Source organism: Macaca nemestrina, chromosome 19 (genome assembly GCF_043159975.1).
Source record: "Macaca nemestrina isolate mMacNem1 chromosome 19, mMacNem.hap1, whole genome shotgun sequence".
Taxonomy (NCBI): domain Eukaryota; kingdom Metazoa; phylum Chordata; class Mammalia; order Primates; family Cercopithecidae; genus Macaca; species Macaca nemestrina.
This window is the reverse complement of record NC_092143.1, coordinates 65,257,792-65,277,570: the sequence shown is the minus strand read 5'-3', so window position 1 is coordinate 65,277,570 and position 19,779 is coordinate 65,257,792. Positions and strand designations below refer to the sequence as shown.

General features: G+C 41.1%; 1 long non-coding RNA gene and 1 other non-coding gene across 2 annotated transcripts; one reads left to right on the top strand and one right to left on the bottom strand.

Annotated features, from left to right (window-relative positions):
• Nucleotides 1–2,484: 2,484 nt before the first annotated feature.
• Nucleotides 2,485–15,577, top strand: LOC139360048 (uncharacterized). The gene is made up of 3 exons (XR_011617013.1): nt 2,485–7,186; nt 7,398–7,602; nt 10,532–15,577. It is a non-coding gene; the product is annotated as an uncharacterized lncRNA (long non-coding RNA).
• A 535-nt stretch (nt 15,578–16,112) lies between these two features.
• Nucleotides 16,113–16,325, bottom strand: LOC112423840 (small nucleolar RNA U3). The gene has a single exon (XR_003014395.2). It is a non-coding gene; the product is annotated as a small nucleolar RNA U3 (small nucleolar RNA).
• Nucleotides 16,326–19,779: the final 3,454 nt, after the last annotated feature.

The window sequence follows — 19,779 nt, the reverse complement described above, 5'->3', positions numbered from 1 at the left end:
TAGAAGTGAAGGTGTCTTCATCACTCTTAGGCTCTCTTTCCCCTTATCTTTCTTTGATTTTTTAAAAATTTATTTTATTTTTATTTTATTTGTTTTTTTGAGACAGGGTCTTGGTTGGTTGCCCAGAACTGGAATGCAGTGACACCATCATAGCTCACTGCAGCCTCAACCTTCCGGGCTTGAGCCATCCTCCTACCGCAGCCAGGTACCTGAGACTACAGGGTGTGGACCACCAACACCTGACTAATTTTTGTAATTTTTTTGTAGAGATGGGATTTCACTATTTTGCCCAGGCCGGCCTCAAACTCCTGGGCTCAAGAGACCCACCTGCCTCAGCCTCCCAAAGTGCTGGGATTACAGGCATGAGCTACCATGCCAGACCCTCTTCCCCTTACCTTCCTAATCATCTCTCCCCATCCACTGCACCCAGGCTTCACTTCCTCTTTAAGTCCTCAAGGTAAGCTTCAGAACCAACCTCTGCTTGTGACTCTGAGTGTTTACAGATGTCATTCTTGTTTCACTACTTTTCAGTCTAGCAGAATAGCTCAGCCCTGTACCAGCCAGCAAGCTTCTTTCCATCTTTCTGTCTATTCAAAATATTTTAAAGGCCAGGCGCAGTGGCTCACACCTGTAATCCCAGCAGTTTGGGAGACCAAGGCAGGCGGATCATTTGAGGTCTGGAATTTGAGACCAGCCTGGCCAACATGGTGAAACCCTGTCTCTACCAAAAATACAAAAAATAGCCAGACGTGGTGGTGCGTACCTGTAATTTCAGCTACTCAGTAGGCTGAGGCAGGAGAATTGCTTGAACCTGGGAGGTGGAGGTTGCAGTGAGCTGAAATCATGCCACTGCACTCCAGCCTGGATGACAGAGCAAGACTCTATCTCAAAAAAAAAAAAAAAAGCCCAAAATATATTTGAAATATGTAGGACTTCTTTGGAGTTCTTAGGGCCTAAGAACATTCTGGAGATTTTGCACTTAACACTTGAGTCCAGTACAATATGTAATGTAGTTGTGAACATGACCTTGCTCCTGATTCCCTAAAAACCAACCAGATGTCCCTAATCTTGTTTCCAGACCTCCTGACCCCAAGCAGCCTCCTCTAAACCATCTTCTATCCTAGACTTCTGGGGCTCTGAGAATATTGTTGTTCATTACATCCATTCATTCATTCTTACAGTTGGTCCACAAATACCTGGAGAAAGGCCCACAAGGGGCTTTGAGGTGTATAAATATAAGACCTGAATTACGGTCTCAGGATGTTGCCCGTTCCAAGTCTCTTAGGGTAGGGACCCAAGGACCCCTGGGAAAGGAACAAACAGAGATTTTGAATGAATATAATTTTCCTATCATAAAACAGGAATGGTTCTGTTTACATATCTCTTGCTAAACTTAATTCTGTATTGGCTTAAGTGCAAGCTTGATCAGAGATACTAGTAGAAGGAAGCTTCTGTGAGCTCTAGTCCTATTGTACGAATTGGTCTCTAATTAAGGAAGAGTTTTCCCTTAAGGGTTATACACAGAATCTTACTCTATTAATTTGTTTCTGGGCCTTGTTGCTATGAACTTTGGCCAGCCTTTCACCCTTATCTGTGAAAACACTCTGAGAATCCCGCACATCCACACTTTCTGGGTGAGAAGAGAGACATGTGGCTCCCGTTTAGGCTGCATCTGACCTATCCTTGTCCAAATGAACACAAGAGTAAGACTCCTAGCCCTGGCCTCCTCCTAACAACAAAAGGAAGTTTCAGTTTCCTAAAAAGTCTTGTACTCCCTATCATCAGAATCCCTCTTCTGGATTGAGATTGGAAGGGAAACGAGAGTGAAAATGTCATAGGAGTCAGAGCTTTTCCACCTTGACTGTGTCATTAAGCAACACATTCTACGCCGTGGAATTTAAGGTGCCATCAACTGTAAGTCATAACATTATTTTATGTCTGATATGGTTTGGCTATGTCCCCACCCAAATCTCATTTTGAATTGTAGTTCCTATAATCCCCAAATGTTGTGGGAGGGACCAAGGGAGGTAATTGAATCATGGGGGTGGGTTTTCCTCTGCTGGTCTCATGATAGTGGGTAAGTCTCATGAGATCTGATGGTTTATAAAGGGGAGTTCCCCTGCACACGTTCTCTTGCCTGCTGCCATATAAGATGTGCCTTTGCTCCTCCTTTGCCTTCCATCATGATTGTGAGGCCTCTGCAGCCATGTGGAACTATGAATCCATTAAACCTCTTTTCCTTTATACATTACCCAGTCCCAGGTATGTCGTTTATTAGCAGCATGTGAACAGACTCATACAATGTTCCACAGGAAAAAAGAAACCAGCCAATTAAACTACCATAATCACTGATTGAAAAAATATGCATCCTAGAATCAATGAAATATGTAGCACAGTGATTACATGTACAGGATGTCAGGCTGCTTGGGTTTGAATCTCAGCTCTATTATTTAATGTTTGACCTTGGGCAAGCCATGTAACCCCTGTGCCTCAGTTTCCTCATCGTTAGGATGATAATAATCATATCTACTTGAGAGGGTATTTGTGAGTATTAAATAAATGCCTATATGTAAAACACTTAACAGTATTTAGAATATAATAAAGGCTTAATAAATTCAACTAAACAATTTTTAGTTGAATGCTAATAAAGTGTAGTTAACAGCTAAAAGTATTGAGCAATTACTAAGTTTCTGGTGTGGTGCCAACCACTTAGGATGGATTATCAAGTAACTCAAGGAGGAAGATGCTATGATTATTCCATCTTAAACTCTTTTTTTTCTTTTTCTTTTCTTTTTTTTTTTTTTTGGAGACAGTCTCTCTGTCACCCAGATTGGAATGCTGTGGCACGATCTTGGCTCACTGCAACCTCTGCCTCCTGGGTTCAAGTGATTCTCATGTCTCAGCCTCCTGAGTAGCTGGGATTACATGCACATTCCACCATGACTGGCTATTTTTTGTATTTTTAGTAGAGACAGGGTTTCGCCACTTTAGTCAGACTGGTCTCAAACTCCTGACCTCAAATGATTTGCCTGCCTTGGCGTCCCAAAGTGCTGGAATTACAGGCATTAGCCACCACATCCAGCCTTAAACTCCTTTTTAAGGAGATCCTTCCTTATTTTTTTTGAGACAGGACCTCATTCTGTCACTCAGGGTAGAGTCCAGTGGCATGATCATAGCCCACTGCAGCCTCAAACTCCTGAGCTCAAGCAATCTTCCTGCCTCAGCCCTCTTGGGTAACTGGGACTACAGGTGTACACAACTAGGCCCAGCTAATTTTTTTTTTTTTTTTTTTTTTGGTAGAGATGGTGTCTCACTATGTTGCTCAGGCTCGTCTCAAATTCTTGGCCTCAGGTGATCCTGGTGAACATTTTTTAGTTTACCACTCTGGAGGTCAGAAGTCTAAAAATCAGAACGTCAGAAGGGCTATGTTCCTTCTGGAGGCTCTAGAAAAGAATCCACTTCCTTGCTTCCTTTTACAGTTTCTGCAGGCCACCTGCATTCCTTGGCTTATGGCCCCTTCCTCAAATCACTCCAGCTTCTTGCTTCTAAATCACTCTAGCTTCTTGCTTTTATTGTCACATCTCCAACTATTCACTCGGATCCTCCTGCCTTTCTTTTATAGGACACCTTCAGAGTCCACCGAGTCCACCTGGGAAATCCAGGATAATCTCATCTCGAGATTCTTGACTTAATCACACCTGCAAAGTCGCTTTTTTCCATGTAAGGTAACATTCAGAAGTTCCAGGGATAGAATGTGAATATTTTTGAGGGGTCGTTATTCAACTTGCCCCAGACATACATAATAAAATTTGCATTAAAAAATTGATGGAAGAGGAGAGAATGGACTAAGGAAGACCAGTTAAGTGACTGATAAATACTCCAGATGAGGGATGATCAGGTCATAGACCAAGATAGTCGCAGTGGGGAGAGAAAGGTAGAGTCAGATTGCAGATGTTGGGAGGTAGATTTGTTCTTAAAGCATTATCCTGAGCACTAGGATTTCTGACAAGCCTTCAGGTGGTACATGCTGCTGGCTCTTGAACAACAGCTTGAGTGGGAAGGTCCTGGGGAACACCAGCATTCAAGGGGTGTCAAAAGGAACCCAAGGCTAGGTGCAGTGGCTCACACCTGTAATCCTAGCATGTTGGGAGACTGAGGTGGGAGGATCAGTTGTGGCCCAGAGTTCAAGACAAGCCTGGGCAACATAATGAGAACCCATCTCTACAAAAAATAGAAAAAAAAGTTATCTGGGCATAGTGGTGCATACCTGTAGTCCCAGCTACTCGTGAGGCTGAGGCAGGAGAATCGCTTGCGCCCAAGAGTTCTAGGCTGGAATGAGTCGTGATTGTACCACTGTGCTCCAGCCTGGGCAACAGAGTGAGATCCTGTCTCTAAAAACAACAAGAAGAAGAAGAAGATGAAGAAAAAGAAGAGGAGGAGGAGAAGGAAGAGGAAGAGGAGGAGGAGGAGGAGGAGGAGGAGGAGGAAGAAGAAGAAGAAGAAGAAGAAGAAGAAGAAGAAGAAGAAGAAGAAGAAGAAGAAGAAGAAGAAGAAGAAGAGGAGGAGGAGGAGGAGGAAGAAGGAAGAAGAAGAAAAGAAACACAAGAGGCAGAGACCATAGCTTTTGTGAAGAATTCCAAGAGAGGATGGTGTCCTGAAGCCCCCAGGAAAGGAGAGGATTTTAAGGAGAATGTGGTCAAGACAGGAAAAGAAAGATGCTAAAGGCTGTCCAAAAGATTTGGCTACTAAGTCACTGGTGTCCTTAAAGAGAGCAGGTTTGGTGGGGTTGTGGGAGCCCAAAGTCTGTACCATTTTGCTCTACGTTCGCTGAATAGATTCTGTTCAACTATATTTATCTAAAAATGTGGGGCTGGGTTAGCAGAGAGGGGCAGAGGCACAGGGAACACTCTGTCTTAACTCCAGCAGCAGCTGTGCTGTCACAGGCACTCAAAGCCATGTCATGTCAGTTTACGGTCCTGTTCTTGGCTCTGGGTGTGATGCCATCTCCACCTGTGAGCTTATTTTGGGACATGCAAAATATTTATTTGCAAAAGTGCACAACAGCAGACAGCATAAAATAATGGACCTTGTAAATATCCTACAGCTGCAACAGCAACTCCAAATGCCTAGCTTAGTGGACTGAAGGAAGAAGGGTACTTCAGGTGAAGGCTGATGTCCACTTGCTTACTTATTCAGTTCACTCTTCCGGGGACTCTGTCAGGCAGAATTATTTTCTTTTGGTGTTATATTCTATCTTATCTTTCCCACCCTATGCATTAAAAACAGGTTGTGTTTTTGTTTGTTTGGGGTGTACATTGACCTAAAATTATGAGATTACAATTTGGTCGTAAATTGTAATTCCATCATTTTAATACAGGCCTTGCCTCTAAGAATACATTAGTGATTGTTAGCTTGTCTTCATATTCTCTACTTTGATGCCCTTCTATCTCTCTGGACAGCCATCTAGTCTTTTAAAAGAGCACAGTTGCACATTTGTTAAGGCATAAGGGGGCTAACTTGTTCTTTTCTGTATATGACTCTACCAACTGTGAGCTTACAAAGCAGAAAGGAGATATCTACAGTATTATGGTGAAGATTTGTGCAGGAAAATACTAAGAAAGAATGAAAATGGAAACTGGAAGCCCATTGGCTCTGTTTCTCTACTATTTTAAAAGGAAACAACCACTTAAAACTGGATTTTCTAAAAGGAAAAAAATAAGTAAAAATAAAAGCTAACTTTAGGTTGCGTTTGCTCATTTGCATATTCCCCTTTTCCTGTTTGTTGGAATCAGAGAAAAATAACTGTCATCTAACCTTTTGACTTAAACACAATTTGGCATTTTAGTTGGCTCATTCTTTCACTGTCAAAAGTTTTCCTTTAAAAAAAAAACCAATTTTCTCTATCCACTTTGAGATTGATGTATTCATTTCTATTCCACTGGAGTCACATTTAAAAAAATCTGTTTTGACGTCACAATTATTCTACCATTAGAACACTGGATTCAAACAATCATTTCATTTCACTTTATCTGCTTCATAGATGATCACCAAAAAAATACGCTACATCAAGGCCTTCTTGGTACTTGTTTTTTTGTCCACTTGGTGCATGGCTGGTGAGTTTAATGAACAAAGTAAAGTACACCGGGTTAAGTAAATGAGTATGTTTGTGATACTTGCATTGTGTCCAGGCCGAAACAGATGAATGACAAGAGGTGAGTAGCTACTACTGTTGACGAGGAATAGACAATGTTGGACATAGACTTCTGTGAACTCTATCTGAGCTGGCTCTGTCAGCCCCCATCTCTCTGGGAGTCGGGGTTATTATTCTCCTTTTCTAGGAGAGAAATCTGAAGCTCAGAGAAGCTAGGTAAACTCTTCCAGGTTACCAAAATTGTATATTTCATTGAATTTTAGATGTCTGGGTTGTATTGATTTTATGTACCATGCAGAAAGAAAGATGTACCACCACAACTATACCACAGTAATTGTTTTATTCCTTAGAATTTTCATTGTATACCTATTGGAAGAGTTTCTTGGCTAGGCTCAGTGGCTCACGCCTGTAATCCTAGCACTTTGGGAGGCAGAGGTAGGTGGATCACTTGAGCCCAGGAGTTTGAGGCCAGCCAGGGCAACGTGGCGAAATCCCATCTCTACAAAAATACAAAAAAAATTAGCCACGCATGGCAGTGCGCACCTGTAGTCCCAGTACTCAGGAGGCTGAGGTGGGAGGATTGTTTGAGCCCAGGAGGTGGAGGTTGCAGTGAGCCAAGACTGAGCCACTGCACTCCAGCCTGGGTAACAGAGTGAGACCCTGAAAAAGGTTTTAAACTTATTTTGGCATGGATTTCTCTCATATATATCTCTTGTGCGTATGTAATAAGGAAAGTATACATGAAATAAATTAGTTAAGGTATTTACGAAACTTCACATTCTGAGTCTGACTCTTCTGAATTATTTTCCAACTTGGAGTCATCAAGTTCCTGTTTGGCTGCACAGGATCATCTGCTTTGCTGTTGAGAGTGTTGGTGATGTAGCATTTCCTAAGAGATGTCCCCACTCATCTTCAGGATTCTCTTCCCAGCCATTGCACAGTTTCATGCCCGTGTATACGCAATGACAACGACGGCTGACTGCTGCTGGCTAACAGCGATTGTGGGCTGTAGTATCACTTCAGATAGATTAAAATGTGAGTAAATATGTGTCTTTAAGTTCAGATTTAGGTCTGTGTATCTCTTAACTCAGGCACAGAAAAGAGGCTTGTGCCGTGTTTCTAGAGGTTGTTGTTTCCCATCACAGGGCAGGAGCGGGTGCTGGATTTGATCTGAACTCCAACTTCTGCTCCTTACCTTTCACTCGGTTGTTAATACCACCTGTGTTCCCTTTCAAACCTCTTATAGCGGCAGCTTGGTGAACCTTTGGGGGAAAAGGAAAATTCAAAACCAAATGAAGAACTTTTTCTGGTTGTTGCTGTCGAAACCTCCCTGATGATTTCCGCGGAAGTTCTCTGGAGCAGACAATTTCACAAACATCTGAATCAAGCGGGCTCTGTCAGAGTCACCAGAGTGTGAAGATTCTGCTGTTTAGTTCTGTGCAAGGAGATTGGTAAGAAAATTGTGAAGTATCCCAGATGCAGACAGCTGTCGCTCTGAGGAACCGTCTATATTGAACTTCCTTGGGATGCCCGCCTCTAATTTGCTGCAGCTGTAACCACTGCCTGTAGCCAGGGTGGGCAGAAAAGCACCACAGCCTGCTGTGGAAAAAAGCCTCATGTCCATAGGTTTTAGAGTGGAATCTACATCATCATAACTGAATTTTAGCACATAATTCAATCTGCTTGGATGGATGCCCCCTTTGCCTAAAACACAGGACGGATCACACTAAGAGAAATCATCCAAGATGCTCATGTTTTGTGCATGAAAGTACATCTGTGTATATTTTCCACTTTGCCCTTTTCAGTTTTTTTTTGAGCACTGGAGTTTGTTTATTTATTTTATATTTTGGCAGCTAGGGACCGAGATATTTCTTTTCTGTTTGTTTTCTCCAACTCTTTTTACAGTTTAACAAGTCAAATACAAAACTCAGGGGAGTTAATAAGCCTCGTGATTGTATTGTGCATAGCATCACATTATTGATTGGATATACTGCATTGGAATGCTGTAGAAGAGCCCTAAACCAAAATATTTCAGATGCCTGAAGCTTTGAGCTTTCCAATTAGGCTGAAAGGTTCCCCTGATAACCAGTAGTGCTGAAGCTTTTAATATTGTTTAGCTCTATCAGTTATCAGCAACGTTTTCTAGTTTCGGAGGCCAGAGGATCACTTGATGCCAGCAAGGTAGCTCCTCTAATCTACTTGCCCCCCTTTCTAATCAAATATTCTATCTGGAAGAAAAGGAATTTTCAGTTTAACGTAAGCTGATCATAATTGGGAGCAAACGCTTCTTTCCCTTCTATGCTATCTCCTCCTGTGCAGCCTATTTTGCATCCAAAGATACATTTGAAAGTCGAAATCCCTTAGAGCTAAATATTCTAAACTGACAGAAGAATTTCTAGTGGCACACCAGCCTGGAGCCATGTTTTTATGAGGACATCACTTTCTATTTCTAAGCTTCACCATGCACTCTTGCTTTCTTAGTGCTGGGAGCCATGCCACATCAACTTGCCTCCCTCTCAGCCTTTAATGTTTTTTTAATGGAGTCCAGTTTTCCGCCTAAGTTATGGCTAGCTTTCTGACAAACCATCAGACACCTAAGTGACCATAATGGAAGTGTCCAGATGTGTCATGGGAAAAGGCTATGGCTAACTTTCATGCCTTTAAACAAAACCATATTATAACCATTCATTTTTACCTGGCCTCTGGGTTTGCCATAGAGGCTAAAATGAGGCTTAAGAAAACATTTTAAAAATTAATATATGATATGAAGTCTTTTCTTGTAAGCCACAAGCAAAAGCAATCATTTCTAAATCTGGCTGGCATGGTGAGTATGCTGCCTGTACAGTGAAATAGCAGGAGTGCTGCATGTTTTTCTGAAGCAAAGAACTGCTCAGGTAGCAATGAAGTTAGTTATCTAATGAAATAAAGCAAATGCACTTTACAGATTCCCAGCTGTGTAGAAGAATTTAAGAAAATAATTGTAAATTAAAATGAATTTAAAATGAATGGTGAATCATTGGAAATGCAAATTCATCAGGGAATGGGGCATTTCTATGATAAAGGAAGGAATATATCCTCTTGAAAGTCAGCAATTTAGATGGCTTTATCTATACAATTTGGAAGACATTTGCAGAGCATTTGGTAATTAAATATGCCCTCAGCTGAGCAATAATGCCTGGGGTTGTCCTGCTGGCAAATAAAAGCTAAGCGTTCTTGCTATGCCTGGGTTTTGAATTTCTGCTTGGAATCCTGTGAGTTGTCTGTGATACTGCTTGTGAGGTTGTACAATCCATACAATAATGTGAGTAAATCAATCTTTACTAAAAAACAAGCAGAATTCATTTTCCTAGCTTCTCAACAACTGGCTCTTTCTTGACATTCAGATTCTAGCTCAACATCTCCACCTACCCAACAAAGACTTTCCGTCCATGTTAGCCCACCCTATCTGACCACGTTCCTTTATTTTTATTTCACTGATCACTGTCCAAAATGGTTTCCTTCATTTGTTTGCTGGTTTATTGAATGCCTCTGCCTGGGGGAAAATAAACTCCTCTAGAGCAGGATGTTACCTGTCTCCTTCATGTCTGATGTCCCAGCTCTTAGAAGCAGTGCTGGCACATTGTGGGGTCTTCAATAAGGGAGGTTACATGAATGAATGAATGAATGAATGAATGAATGAATGAATGAAGAGTGCTGACTAGCATATAGCTCCAAAGGGAGTTACAGGACATTAGATAGCTCATAGGCTTGGTATAAGATATAGATATACATGCAGTCTAATAACATGTAGCCTAATGAGGGCAGAAACTCTCTTTATACTTGAAAAAAATTTCCACAACAGCTGATATTTTACACTGTTGGAGGCTTATTAATGGGGATTTCTTGAAGAAGTGACCTGGTGTTGTAATTCATGCCAGCAGGGATATGGGGGGGTACTGGGGGCCACTTTTAGGGATCATAAGCCCATAGTAAGTCACCTAGATTGATGAGGACTGTCCTTTCCAGTGTGGATAATTCTGTTCACTTGAAATTCCTTGAACAGAGTTTTTTTCTTAACTAAAGAATAGAAAGATATTTTGCCGTGTCATTGATATTTTGGGTGCTTTCTGTCAAACCAATCCTTGCCTTTACATAGGTAAAAACTGTTCTTACCAAAAAAGCAGTTTGGCTGATGGAGTCTGAGATTCATTAAAAAGATTAGTAACTTAAAAGAAAACAAAAACAAGAAACTTCTTTGAATTTGATGTATTTTCTAGGAAGGGGCCTAGTTTGATGTTGCCCAGTTTAACTTTTATCCAAATTGCCCTTGAGGAATGTTTTTTAATCAGATGCATTTTTATCCATATCTTCTGAAGTGACATTTTTTTCTTCTTTTTACAGGAGGGTAGAATAACATGGAAAGCAGCTTTTATTCACTCCAAGGACAACTAACTCACATACAACGAAGGGCAGAATACGTCTCTCGGTGCGTAGATTAGCCTCGGGGTGTCATGGGTGTGTGTGTCTTACTTAGGAACCTCTTTAAAAATAATTACCTTGTGATTAGTATCTGATGCTAATGGTATATTTTCATTTAGAAAGTCTGAGGTCTTTATTTTCTGAGACAGTGAATGAACTTCTTTTCACCTTGTTCCTGGCTGCTTTTCCTCCATTGCCTTAATAAAGACTCAGGGGCATAGGCACACACACCTCCCTGCAAATGGTAAATTTTCTAATAAAACAGTTTTCCTTTCTATTATAATTCCAGATGAGTGAAATATAAAATATTTACTAAACCCCTTTTTTATTTTTAAGGTATATATTTTCTGGATGGTTTATGCATTAAAAAAAAGGAATGAATATTTTCTTTTTTCTTTTCTTTTTTTTTTTTTTTGAGACCGAGTTTTGCTCTTGTTGCCCAGGCTGGAGTGCAATGGTGCAATCTCGGCTCACCGTAACCTCTGCCTCCCAGGTCCAAGTGATTCTCCTGCCTCAGCCTCCAGAGTAGCTGGGATTATAGGCGTGCACCACCATGACTGGCTAATTTTGTATTATTGTTATTTATTTTTTTAGTAGAGACGGGGTTTCTCCATGTTGGTCAGGCTGGTTGAGAACTCCCAATCTCAGGTGATCCGCCCCCCTTGGCCTCCCAAAGTGCTAGGATTACAAGCATGAATATTTTCTTATGGATTCTACCTAATGTTTCTGTTTAATATGGTTACCAGGGGAAGCCCATCTGGGGGAAGGGTTTATAAGTTTAATTAAAATGTGAGAAATGGAGATAGAGACACACTGTAGTGTTCTTTCCAGCCAAAGCTCATTAATACAATTTTGGTCATATTCAAAGACTTAAAAAATGGGTTTGGAGACAATTTTGAGTCCAATCTTTAATCACTAACCACAGTGTGTTTCTCCCATCACTTCCGTGATTCCGAGGTTAGCATATAATGTTTGGATCATGGTAATGACTGCATGTGAGCCACATATAAAAAAGTTGTAATCAATTTCTTTGATGTCATAAAGTCACAGCCCACCAATCTAATATCAATGTGATGGGATAGGAATTGTCAGGCTATAGTTAGTTACTGGCTTTAAAAAATAAAGCATCAACAAAATCTGCTTCTAGCAAGAAACATGTATATTAAGACTATTTGGGGGAAAAAATGAATGTAAATCCTTCCTTGTTTGAGTGACTTCTAGTAGTTCATATGTTTTCTGAAATAAAAGTGTGTGGAAAATGAAGGCCATTCCATGGAAGTTGGTAGGGTGAATATCTAGGATCCTCATCAGGTCTAGCCTTCTGGAGTTTGTCATTAAAGTGTGGTTTTATGATTCCTCCCAAAAAAGGCTGGGGGTAAGAGAAGGGAGAACCTGGAACAAGGGAGAGAGGAGGAAGAAGGATGGGAAACAGGAATATGGACAAACTACAGACTGATCTGTAAACTGGGGAGGAAATGGTTCCCTTAAGAAGTTTGCATGTAATATTTAACTGGTGCATTCATATAACATCTTGACTTAATAAAAGAAAAAGAAAAGAAAAATGAAAGAAAAAATCTGCAGCAAGACAATAAAAAGTTTCCTCCTCACACCCACCGCCTTAGGGTTTTTTCCTTGGAGCCTCAGAGCTTATCCCACTGAAACTCATCAATTTTTGCCTTTATGCTGGAAATGCCCGAAAACATTTGAAGCTTCACAGCCACCCCTTGGGGTGGAAGGTTTCACAATGCCCGCTGAGCCACACAGCCTGTCCCCAGGGAAGGCCAAGGGGCCACAGGGTGGGGGAGAGAGGCATTCTTTCTGTTCCTAGGCAGGGATCAAGTGCCCTTCCCCTGCCAGTCTGCAAACAAAGGACCCAACCTCAAAGCTCTTGCCCCAGCGCGTGACCTCGGGGGCCAAAGGCAAAACATTTTATCTCTGGGTCCTAGTGACATAAGCTCCTCAGGCTCTGCAATTGTAGTTTATGATGTGACTAGAAACCTTTGATGGAATGACTATTGCCTTCTATTTCTCTGCCCAGCCATTTATTATTCTGTATATTTTTGAGAGCTGTGGGAAACTTTCATAACCAAAGCCTGAGCCAGGCTAAAACTTGTTCTATTTGGAATCTCTAATGAAGTCAAAACATGGCCTGGATTTTCTGAAAGGCTCCTCTGGCCGCCTGCAACAGCCCCAGGGCACAATCAGACAGGGATGGAGAAGGCCTGGGAGCAGATTTTGTTACCAAGAATAGGACAGAACAATGTTTGCCTCCAAAACACTAGGGCTGCTATTTACCTTCTCAGCTGGAGGAAGTGAGGCATAAATGCATTATTGCACATAAAGTGTAAATACCAATTCTTTAGTTTCTAAATTTTTAGGATTTTATTTTTTCTTAACTCCCCTTAAATAAAAGGTCAGGAAGAATTTTTAGCATAATTGATTTCCTGAACTAAGGGAATAAATTCTTCATTTCAGAAGTTTTGACGCTCTAAAATGCTGTTACTTTGCCTAAAATGGAAGTATGGAGGAGGAAGAATAAAAATTGTAAGACATTTCCAGGTGATTATGGGGGTTGAGAATGCTTCCATGTGTGTGCTGTGTGTGTTGGCAATGTCATTATTTCAGGAACTGCCATGAAAAAACCAGGTTTCCCTATGTTTGGATGTAAAACTTCATCTACTTTTCAGAAGCTCTCCAAAATTATTTACCAGCTTGAGCCTGCTCCCTCAAAAGGAGCCTCAGATCCTAACACAAGTGGTAAGTTGTAAAATGTAGGTCCGAGTTTTTACTTAAGTCAAAGGTTAATAGTAAAAGGGGGGGTTGATTCCTCACTGTTTCAAGTTAATGTTTATTTTTCACCATCATTTAAAGAATTTTTCAGGCCCTTATTTCACTGCCGAAAGCAGAGTAAGAGAACTCAGATTTCATGCCCCAGGGCTTGAATAAAGGAATAAAAACAGCACAACATTTGCATCTATTTAACTGTCTCAGTTCTAAGAGTCCCCTCACAGTAAGAGGGGGGAAACTGTATCTCTAGGTTAAATGAAGCTTTTCTGAGATATTTGCCAAAAACACAATTCAGAGAAAGATAATCATTGTCAGAAATGACCTAGGAAGTCAAGGCCTTATGATTGAAAACACAAAGCTTAGAAAGGTGCATTCTCTTGCTTCTCTGCCTGCCCGGATATCAATGAGCATCAGCTAAAGGTGGCTGAAGAACCAATTTCATGCATCTACTGTACGAGGAAATGAACTGAGCCAAGGGCAAAAATAAAATTATACAAATGTTATTATAGACTAGCCTGCTTCTGTCCTAGTTTAATTCAAATTTTAGTGCTGCAGGCTTTGCTTCTGGCAGTAGCCTTCCTGAATAAATCAACATTTGCTTACATCTAAATTATTAGGGAAGCATGTGACTTTGTTTATTGTATAAATTATACGCAAGGTTAAAGTATTAACTGTTCAACTGGCTTTGTTCAGTCACCTCCCCAACTCTCCCCCAAATCATCTCTCCCCTAAATAGGAAATAAAAATCTGAAACTACTAATTGCTTTTAGACAAACCAAGTAACAAAGCTGCATTATGAACCTGAGGTTACAGATGGAGAGCACTGTTAAAGGTGTGGCAGGAGACAGTCTTGGTATTGACGAAAAAGAAAGGCATTCTGGCCCAAGAAATTGTCCACCTGAGCTCTGACGGGGTGTCTGCACAGAGGCAAATGGTGATCTGGTAAATAATTGGTTAAGTTGATTAAGGCCGCCAACCAAGTGGGATAATTTAATACAAAACTAAAGAAAGCCTTTTGGCTAGGATTTCAGTAAGCAAGGAATTTCAAATTATGTTGCAGTGTTGGACCCAAACATTTTTATTGCCTTTATCTGCTAGAAAGTTAGACATAGGCTAGAAAATGCACTCAGGAACAATGATTTGTTTTTTGTTTGTTTGTTTGTTTCGTTTTTCTCTCTGCACATCACTGTGAAATGACTCCTGAAGGACCATCCATACGTGTTCAGGAAATAAGATGGGCTTTGATAACTAGACAATTTGACTTTCTAAGTGTTTAGACAAGCCAGGTATCAGGTGTGTCCTGCTATGAGAACATCCAATTTAAATAAACATCAAGCGTACAGAGTAGACAAATCAGAAGGTAATTGTTTGCTTTACAAAAGGTTCTTTTTATAAGATCATCCACAATACACTTCTTTTTGTTGACCTTTCTCACAGTGTAATTTGCAAAATTATAATTAAATTCAATCTTTTCCAAAAATATATGTTTTTTTTCTTTCTCAAGACTTTTTGTAGAAACTCTGCAGGTCAGAGGATTTTTGTATAGAATGATCTTCTCCAATCAATTATTTGAATCTAAGGTGTGCTCAAAAGGAGAATCAGTTTCCCATTCAACCACTTAGGATTCTTTCTCTCAGCGTCCTAAATTTGGCTTTGAGACCTTGGACAATGATTCTCCTAATCTGGTCAGTGCACCACCTGCAAGAATCACCCAGGACTGGAGTCCAGGAATCTACTCAGTAAAGTGACTAGGTTGCATGTGAGCTAACATTTAAGAACTACTTTTGCAGAGTCTAATATGGAAGCAAATTGTGTAGTTCTCTCTACTCTGTCATGCGCTTTGCATCATCTTCTAGTCATTGTGTCCTGGAGCCCAGCCCAAAAGGCCTCCCAACCTCTGCCCTGCTTTGTTTTGGTCAAGAAGGGTGTCTCTGGAGCACACCTACTGACTCCGTGGTAGATCTTGATTTGTATCAGGCTTTTATGAAAAATTGCCACACATAACTACAGTTCTTTTTGAAATAACTTATTATATGTAAAATTAAATTGCTTTCCACTCAATGAATATCTGTAAGAAATAGCTTTTTAGTTTTTTTTTTTTTTTCTTTTTTTGAGGCAGGGTCTCACTTTGCTGCCCAGGCTGGTTTCAAACTCCTGGGCTCAACCTATCCTCCCACCTCAGCCCCCATGGTTACTGCAACCGCAGGCACATGCCACAATGTCTGGCTAATTAAAAAAAAAAATTTTTTTTTGGCTGGGTGCGGTGGCTCATGCCTGTAATCCCAGCACTTTGGGAGGCTGAGGTGGGCAGATCACTTGAGGTCAGGAGTTCAAGACCAGCCTGGCCAACATGGTGAAAACCCGTCTCTACTAAAAGTACAAAAAAATTAGCTGAGTGTGGTGGCAGGCACCTGTAATCCCAGCTACTTGGGAGGCTGAGCCATGAGAATCGTTTGAACCCGGAGGCAGAGGTTGCAGTGATCCGAGATCACACTACTACACTCTAGCCTGGGCAACAGAGCGAGACCCTGTCTCAAAAAAATAAAAATTAAAACAAAAGAAAAAAAAATTTTTTTAAGGCAGGGTCTCACTCTGCTGCCCAGGCTGATCTCAAACTCCCAGACTCAGGGAATCCTCCTTGCTCAATCTCCTAAAGTGCTGGGGTTACAAGTGTGAGCCCCTGCACCTGCCCTTAATTAATTAATTATAAATGGGAAGCACTGAAACTGTGTCCGTCCCCTCTTACTCTTCCAGAGGAAGAGAAGATCATCAGTGGCAAATGGCAGTTGCAGGAAAGCAACACCCACAGCGGGTTTCACGCATGTGGAGAGCACCCTGTGCCGCCTCCTCCCGGTTTCCTGTGCTCCACAAGTTCAGAGAAAGTTCTCTCACAACCAACTGTAGAAATGATGTCGGAAAGTACAGTCTTAGAAATAACTTTTTAATTGCAGCATATGAGAGTGAAAAAAAAAAAAAACACAACAGAGATGTTGGAATTGGACAATTCTGGTTTCAAATCAGTTTCATTATTCATCCTCATGCGATGTTTGGCAAGAAATAAAACGTCTCTGCATTCAGTTTCCTTGTCTGTGATATGAAATAACACATTGCAAATACGCTGAGTGTTCAGAAAATAATGAACAACATGCAAGGAGTAGTTGGGATATGGTAGCTGCTCAGTAGATAATCATGATGATCAATATTCACCATTGACAAGTAGCTGTGGAATCCACAAATGGTGGACATAAAAAGTTAACCAGTGAAGTGCTGGGACAACGTTGCTGAAGAAATATTGGAATGTTCCTATGTGCATAGTTAGGTCGGCCTCAGCCTGAAAACTGCCTGCCACCACACCCAGCTAATTTTTTTGTACTTTTAGTAGAGACGGGTTTTCACCACGTTGGCCAGGCTGGTCTCGAACTTCCTGCCCAAACCTGGGGCCTGTCTCCTCTTCCAGTGTTCCCTGAGGGAGGAGACAGAGAAAGAAAGTAAAGGCAGCAATCATAGAGGGCAGTTGCTTTCAGATAACTTCTACAGCTGGTATTTTTACAGAGACTATGTGTTGGGAGATGGTAAATATACCTAGAAATTAATGTGATGAAGGCTTTATACATGAAATGGGAACTTTGTGATACTGACAACAGACGGACTAATGACTCTGTAGTGGTTTTTTGGAGGTTTTGTTTTGTTTTGTTTTGTTTCAGACAAAGTCTTGCTCTATCACCCAGGCTGGAGGGCAGTGGCGTGATTTTTGACTCACTGCAACCTCTGCCTCCTGAGTTCAAGTGATTCTCCTGTTTCAGCCTCCTGAGTAGCTGGGATTACAGGTGCCTGCCACCACGCCCGGTTAGTCTTTTGTATTTTTAGTAGAGATGGGGTTTCACCATAATGGCCAGGCTGGTTTTGAACTCCTGGCCTCAAATGATTCACCTCGGCCTCCCAAAGTGCTGGGATTACAGGCATAAGCCACTGCGCCTGACCATGATTCTGTAGTATTAATAAAAGTTTTCATAAAAGGTATGTCACAGAGTAGGATACAGAAAAGACACACATACTTCGGATGGTGAAATGAGAATAGTGTACAGGGAAAGGCAGGAAAGACCTGGCTTAGGGATTCTCCAGTTCCACAATTGGGCACCACTGAATGCCGGAAACAATACTGAAGATGACAATTTTCTAGTGACCTAATCTGGCAGAGGGTAATAGTAACCCTCCCAGAATGGGGTCTTGACAAGTTTTCTTCCTGCTTGGAGATGTTACACTATCCTCTTGCAAGTATGTTTTGTCGTTCAGTTCTCACATCAAGCCTATGAAATTGGTTTTATTTTTAGCCCCATGGTCATGGGAATATTTTGGGAAGTGGTTACATCTTGAGTAATGGAGAATACCAATCGAATCCCACATCGTGTGAAGTATGTCTCCATTGGAGAGATTTACTATTTGTCTTCCCAGTATCCATTCACTGTTTTTAGGGTAAAATGACACCTCAAATTCCATCTGGGGAACCACTCTCTCCCACTCGCAGGCCACATAGTTTAAAAAGCATCACATCCATTCTTAACATTCTCTTCTGTTAGAGGATTTGGTTCATTCATCCGCCATGTGACCCGGTCAGAATGAGGCACAAGGAGACTGTTGTTCTTTCCCAAGGGACTCGAACCTGGAAGCAGGTGAGCTGGTGCTCCTGTTGCCACCTTGCCACCACAGGTAAGTCAAGAATAAGGCCAATGAGTGGACGAACACAGAGCTCACAGAGAGGTGGACAGAAAATGAGTCTTGATGACATTTTTGGAGCCTAAATGAACCTGTTCCTGGAGAAAATCCCATCCTGGACTTTTTACCTATGTGAGCCAATACACTTTCTTCTGCCTTGAGCTAGTTTTGGTGGAGTGTTTGTTTGTTTGTTTGGTTTTTTTTTTCATTTTCAACAGAAGAGAGTTGATTTGGTTTGGCTGTGTCCCCACCCAAATCTCCTCTTGAATTCTAGTTCTCATAATCCCCACATGTCATGGGAGGGCCCTGGTGGGAGATAATTGAATCATGAGGGCGGTTTCCCCCATTCTGTTCTTGTGATAGTGAGTTCTCATGAGATCTTGTGGTTTTATAAGCATCTGGCATTTCCCCTGCTTGCACTCCTTCTCTCTCCTGCCACTATGTGAAGAGGTGCCTTCCACCAAGATTGTAAATTTCCTGAGACCTCCCCAGCCCTGTGGAACTGTGAGTCAATTAAACCTCTTTCCTTTATAAATTACCCAGTTTTGGTTATTTCTTCATAGCAGCGTGAGAACAGACTAATACAAGAGTCCTAACTGGAAAAGGATCTCTTTCTCCCCACTCAATGCCATAGTGAAGTATAGATAGAGCTTGTCTGTTAGGTGGCTGTTTTCCAAACCAAGGACAAAATGGAAAACTGGCAAGTCATGGGCAATTTTATGCTCTGAGATAATGTAAAGACAATCTCCCCAATGTAGAGCACATTTCTGCAGGGATTGCTGGTTACATACTGTGATAGTTGTTCTTTCCTTCTTAATATCCTGATTACAGTTGAGCATATAGTAGATTTTTTAAAAAGACTTCATCAGACTCTTTTGTGACTCAGCATGGCCGTCTGACTAATCTCTGGCCGATGGGATTTAAGCAGCTTCTCCAAGTAATTTCCTTAAATGACAGCAAGCATGTGCCCTTTGTCCTTTTTTCTTTGTCCTTTCCTTCATCGTGCTGCCCAAAATGTGGGTATGATGGCTGGAATTCTAACTATCGTCTTGTATCATGAGGCCAGATTTCTACTTCAGAAATGTCAGAGCCATGAGCTAAAAGGATTCTGGATCCATAGGAACTTCAGGGAGCAAGCCATCTTACAGCCCTGGTTTGCCAACATTTGAATTCTTACTTGAGAAAGAAATAAACCTCTGTCTTATTTAAGTCACTGTTATTTTGAGTTTTTGTTAGCATCAAGCTTAATCCTAATTAAGACTTCCTGATGGCAGTTCCAAGAATATGTTTTACAAGAAATTATTTTCTCAATCTTTCTTTATCCATGAAACTGAAAATGAGTACAGCTAATGTATGTAAAGTCCATATGATGTTGATATATTCTTTCAATATATATTATATAAGCAATTGCAGCAATGTCCAAGTTAGATTCAGTGCAAACCGAAGTGACCCAATTCTTCCTATCTGCTGGGTGCTGTGCTAGGCCAATGGAATTTGTCAATGATAAAGGTACAAATTTATTTTTTCTTTCCTTAACAAAATATTTCTTTTATAAAATTTTGTACCCTTCGACTAATAACTCCATTTCTTTCTCCCCCTGGTGCCTGGCAACCACTATTCTACTCTCTGCTTTTATGAATTTGATTATTTTACGTTCCTCACGTAAGTGG